Raw genomic sequence first — 6,000 nt, forward strand, 5'->3', positions numbered from 1 at the left:
AAGAGGGTCAGCGAAATCCATGCCTTCAGCAAAACTGTAGGTTTCAGACAGGGCAAAGCCATCTGCTCGCTACAGTTGGGATTCCTAGCCAAAAACGAACGCCCCTCTCAACCCTGGCCCAAGTCATTCGAAATTCCGAACCTCTCGGATCTCACGGGTGAGGAAGTAGAGAGAGTTCTTTGTCCGGTAAGGTCTCTGAGGCATTACTTGGAGAGAACGAGACAAATACGTGGCACTTCAGAAGGGCTTTGGTGTTCGGTCAAGAAACCCTCTCTGCAAATGTCGAAGAATGCGCTATCCTTTTTTATAAGGCAATTAATTAGGAAGCGCATTCAGCATGTACTGAAGCAGATATGAAGCTACTTAAAGTTAAGACTCACGAGGTTAGAGCTGTAGCAACCTCGGTAGCATTTAAACAAAATAGATCTCTTCAGAATATCCTGGACGCAACATTCTGGAGGAGCAAGTCAGTTTTTGCGTCGCACTATCTTACGCAAGTGCAAACTTTGTATGAAGACTGCTACACACTGGGTCCGTTTGTAGCAGCTCTTTCAGTAGTGGGAAAAGGGTCTACCCCTTAAAACCCATAATCCAATACTCTTTTTCTTCTCTTGGAACTATTGAAAAGTTATGGTTGTTTGTGGAGACTGGATGCAGTCTTCCACAATCATTGATCTTTAGTCAGGTGATCAACTTGTTCCTTAGTAGTGCCCGGAACAAGAGTATTGTAGGGAGTCTAGTCACATAGAGGTTTTGACCGGTTGACAGTCTCCAAGAGGTCTTCAGCCCCCTGGGTGGATCGCTGGACCTCATAAGGAAAGCAGACACAATGAGACAGGATATCATTAAAGTCAGCTTCCTTAACAGGTACGAACCCGTAAGTTTGTTTTTATTAACACTTATGTCAATTCCAACGATGATAGCTGTTTCTGACCCTCCACCAAAGGTGTTAATCAGCTATATATAAACTACCAGGTGAAGTTATAGATGTTTGAAAATGTTATTTTCATGATAAAATAAATTTTTGAACATACTCACCTGGTAGTATATATAATTAAATTCCCACCCTCCTCCCCTCAGAGAAAAACTATGGGCATGGAAGATCTGAGGAATAGTTGGTATGGTGCTACGTACCTGGTAGAGGGCGCACAGGTGGTGCACCTGACTACCCAATCGGCGATTGCCGCGAGTTTTGAAATTCTGCCGTGACGTCAGGGACGTAAGCTATATATATAACTACCAGGTGAGTATGTTCAAAAATTTATTTTATCATGAAAATAACATTTTTTTAGCACAGTAGAACCCTGGGCCTCAGCCATATTAGAATTTAACATAATTGTATTTTTATATGAAATTTTGAGTAAATTTTGCATCAGAGCTTGAACAAAAAACCATAATCTGACCTGATGAACCATATGATTTTTGTAAACTAAATAGCTTCAGTCAGTCGCCGTTAGTTTGCGCTGTTGGTGGCATTGTTGTTTAAAGTCAGCTCACTCTCTTCCTATTGTTTTGTGCAAGTACACGCTTGTAGAGGAATATTTCCTTAATTTTTGTGGCTTTCTGTACTGTATTTTGATTCAGTCATGGGTCCCAAAACAGCCATTGCAGACAAGCAGAAAAGGAAAATGGCAAGAACCAGAATTGAACTTATGGAGGAGATTATTGAAAAGCATGAAAGAGGCATTTGTGTGACTGACTTAGTGTCTTATTTTTAATTCTTTATTATTATTATACTGTAATAGTAGGTTTTTCTTTAAATATTTTATTATCAGCAACAAGTTTTGTGCCTACCCATTACAGTACATGCTCTACCTAGCCTAGGCTGTGGCGGTTGGTCAGCCATCGGTGATATGGCTGTATTGGACTTAGACCAGTTTTTTTTTATATAGTATGCATTTAAAAATAAAAAAAGGACTTCATAATTTAAGTGTAATGTTTTGTATAAAAAGGCAAGGTTAGGGTAATAAGTGGTGGTCAGGAATGGATTAATCCATTTTCAGTTTTTTCTTAGGGAAAAAATTTATTCAGATTTTGACCGAAATGCATCTCGACACTTCTTATGGAATGGATTAGTGTTGAGGGCTGAGGTTTTACTGTACTTCGTTACTATTATTTTTCCTTAATACACTTTAAAATAATAGTAAATATGTGAATGTAGTGTAGTAACATGTATTTAGATACATTAAGTAGAATAATTTGTTTGGAACTATGGATTCAGACAATTTAACTGGAATTCATGAATATAATCACTGGTGTTACTCATAGTAGTATTCTTGGCCAATTACTATTTATAATAGTATACAGTACAGTGGTACCTTGGCTCACGAACAAATTGGATTACGAACCAAATGTTCAAAAAAATTTTCTGGTTCGCAAACCATGCTTCAAGCCATGAACACACAAACATCCCCAGAAAGGGTTCATTGGAAGTACCAAACCCTTTTTAAAATCTAATGTTAATTATTTACTCTTACTGAATGAATAGTATATTGAAAAAGGAATGTTGTATTTCTTGTTGTGTATATGCATACAGCTAGAAACGGCTTATTTGCTATGAACAACCAACCAAATCCGATAACAACAGCAATTTGCTTGCATTTCAACCATCGTACAATATTAAAAAATGACTATACGTAGTTATGTTACAAATGATGTTAAGTAGAATAGGACGTATATTTTTACATTACTATATCATTATTTGTTATGGAGAAAAGATTGTTACAGGCATATACTGCTAAATTTAAGCTGCAAGTTGTAGCTGAGGCTGTGCCAACGACTATTATCGTGCATTGGCAACATAGATAAAACTCCCACAAACTTTTGTATAGTACTACCATTTAATTTGACTATAAACAAAATTTGAGAGAAACATGTTTTAGTCAAACTATTTGGCATGAAAGAACACATTTTACTGTTTTCACTCTGATAAAGAGATATATGTAAAGCTCATAGTATTCTGATGAAATCAAGTGAAAACATCGAACGTAATCTGTGGATTTTTACTCAATAAACATGTTCCGAGTGCAAATTTCGTTCACAATACATATTCAAGTGATATTTCGACTTGAAAACACTTCGTATAACGTAAAATAACCTTGTCCAGTATCAATACTAGTATCTAGAAGCAAGAAAATTGCTCTGATTTGTGTTCAATACAGATTTCCAAACCAAAACATTGATTGCACTTTGTATTTTATAATACATTAGTAATATGGAAGTACCTAATTTCCCCCCCAACCCCCCCCCCCAAGTTATTGGATGCAGTGGAGTCAAAGCATAAACTTTGTGCCAGAAAACCATAAAAAAATGGAAAGAAAATAGTGTTTCTGAGGTATGGACAAATTATTTCTTTTTACAATATTTTAAATGGGGAAAGTTGATTCAGGTTATGAATTTTTCGAGTCATGAACACCGTCCTTGGGCGAATTAAGTTCATGAACCGAGGTGCCCTTTATATGCAACTACTGTTTGGATTAAACATTGAAAGTAAGACTGTTGCTACAGAGGTGATGCTACTTGCACCACTCCCAATCGCCTGAGTATAGAATTCTTTCTACTGAATCACTTAGCAGAGTTTTAGCTAAAATTAGTGCAAAACTCAAAAAGATGCTGACTATTAGATCTAGGAAACTAGATTCGCCCCATGGAATGCTATCCAATCTTTTTGCCTTAGAGCTGAGAATGATTTTAAGGCGTAAGTTTTTCTGAGAACTTAAGAATTACAATGTAACTTCTTTGATGGCGAAGAAGAGGAAACACTTTAATGTTCTGGTGGGGGAAGCCCTCTTCACTCCCTCCTCGTCATCCATTCTCAACACGTGCCCATACCACCTGAATCGTAACTCTTATCGCCTCTGTAATCTTTACTAAGCTTGCCATTCTTCTTATTTCATCATTTTCCTATCTCAAGCAGCGATAATCTCATAATCCACCTCAGCATTCTGATCTCTGTTCTCTCAAGCCTTGCTCCCCCTCTTTTCTTCTTAGAGCCCATGTTTCCAACCCATACATTAACATTGGTCTTATCACTGTGCTATAGTTCGTTCGTCGTATTTATACGGCACTCTGGGGGCGAGCCTACGGCGAGCGTCACAGACTCGCGAGATTTCTAGAATTTCTTAGATGAATCTAGATGAGGTATTGCTATCAGAAATCGCGGCGTTTCTCACGTCCCGACAAGATCCACAACACTCCTGCCGATTCTAGAACCATCATGAGATAACAGGTACCATCAACACACTGCGCTAGAATGCCTCCTTGCTGGCCGAACTTCTCGAAAATGCCATTCTCCTTTCCTTTATCTTTCTTTGCTAGGAAGCAATTACCATCACAATATGACAGTTTGATGTGTCAGCACTCAGACAGCTATCTTGGAATTTATGAAATTTGTCTGAGCGGATATCTTTCTGTGTAATTAAAATTTGAAAATCTGTATTCCAGATTTTTATACATACTTCATTTATGTGAAGGTCTGAACAAGGTCCTTTACCATATAAATTCCATTCATGTATAAAGAACAACTATGTTAGTTGCTGCTAGTACTTGAAATTTTTAATTTAAAAGTGAAGAGGCTGCTATTTGATGTTTTTGGGCCAAAGTTATGGATGTTATATCTCATTTTCCATTTATTAATATCATAGCCATATTCCGATAAATTAGGATTTTCTTCTGAAAACAGCTGACACTAATAATTACTATTAGCTCAGTCTGGTTAAACTTATTTAATTAGTAACTGATTTCTTTTATAATAGTTCCATTAGCTCATGAGGCAGGTTAATTATATATGTGGAATATTATGGCAAGTTATATTTTTTCAGATGTTCACAGTAATGACTAGGATGGTACTGCAAGCTAAGAAGGAACAGAAAGACAGACAGAATGCATCAAATGACCCTGTACGACTCCATAGTACTAAAAAAAGCAAAGGGAAGCAGAAATGCTGCTAGCACTCATACAGTAAGTATGCTGTACAGTTGTTGAAACGTTTTTATTATACTCCAGGAATAGAGCAGAATTAGGAATTCATATAGCTGTGGCATACATCGCTGTTCATTGTTACATAGGGCTTTATTTTTTAAATGGCCTTTGTGATTATAATATGGTTTAAACGGACTACTTTCATTAAATGTAAAATATCATATATTGCTAATTTCTTTTCAGTGTTCATTTCATCGGAACCAAGGGTGGTGGTGCGTGTGGCATCACAATCGCAAGAGTGATTAGATTTTTCTCCTAATTTAATGTATGAATGCTTTATCTTTTGAGAGGTATTTATACTTAACTTCACAATGTGCGCATGGAAGTGTATTTTTGTGTGAGTGACTTTGTGTACAAGATTATGTAAAACTATATGAAAGACTGATTAAATTTTTCATCTTTTATTCAGATTTAATTTATTATCAGAAACCTATTATAGAAAATTTTATGCAAGAGTCTGTATTGTTAAGCTATTAAGTTTTTAGACTAGTACACATATATATATTCATGTGAAATGAATGTTTGTCTATCTTCTATTCAGTCATATGCTAATTTGTGATATACTGTAATAATGTAATGTTAGTTTTTTATACTCATAGATTGATATTTTACTGTCAGATGCACATTTAATGAATTTCTAGCTTTTCCCATTGTATGTGTAATGTTATCATTACTGTACTGAAAAAAATGGATGCTTCCTGTAGGCTGTAAGTTTCAACATTGAATTATAGGTAATCAAGCCTTTTTATTTTTGCTTGTCTTTTTTTCCTTGAAAATTTTTTTAAAGAGAAACAATCACTGGACAATGTTGTACAAATCTTTAATGTCTATTTTATGATGTATGCCACGGCAAAGAAGTTGGAGCCATGACCTTTTACATTTGATGCCTCCCAAACATCTAGCACAACTATAAGGAAAGCACAAGTTATCAATTTCTTGCATCTTCATCATATGTAACTTATCAGCTTGAAGGCACTAGCCATTGAATCTTTGCCTTTGCCGTATGTTAAGGAAGATTGA

At 36.1% G+C, this 6,000-nt stretch overlaps 1 pseudogene; it reads left to right on the plus strand.

Moving 5' to 3' along the window:
* LOC135215662 (ras-related protein Rab-35-like) overlaps window positions 1-5,276 on the plus strand; it is a 113,955-nt pseudogene extending 108,679 nt beyond the window's left edge.
* Window positions 5,277-6,000: the final 724 nt, after the last annotated feature.

This window comes from Macrobrachium nipponense, chromosome 5 (assembly GCF_015104395.2).
Source record: "Macrobrachium nipponense isolate FS-2020 chromosome 5, ASM1510439v2, whole genome shotgun sequence".
NCBI classification, from domain to species: Eukaryota; Metazoa; Arthropoda; class Malacostraca; order Decapoda; family Palaemonidae; genus Macrobrachium; species Macrobrachium nipponense.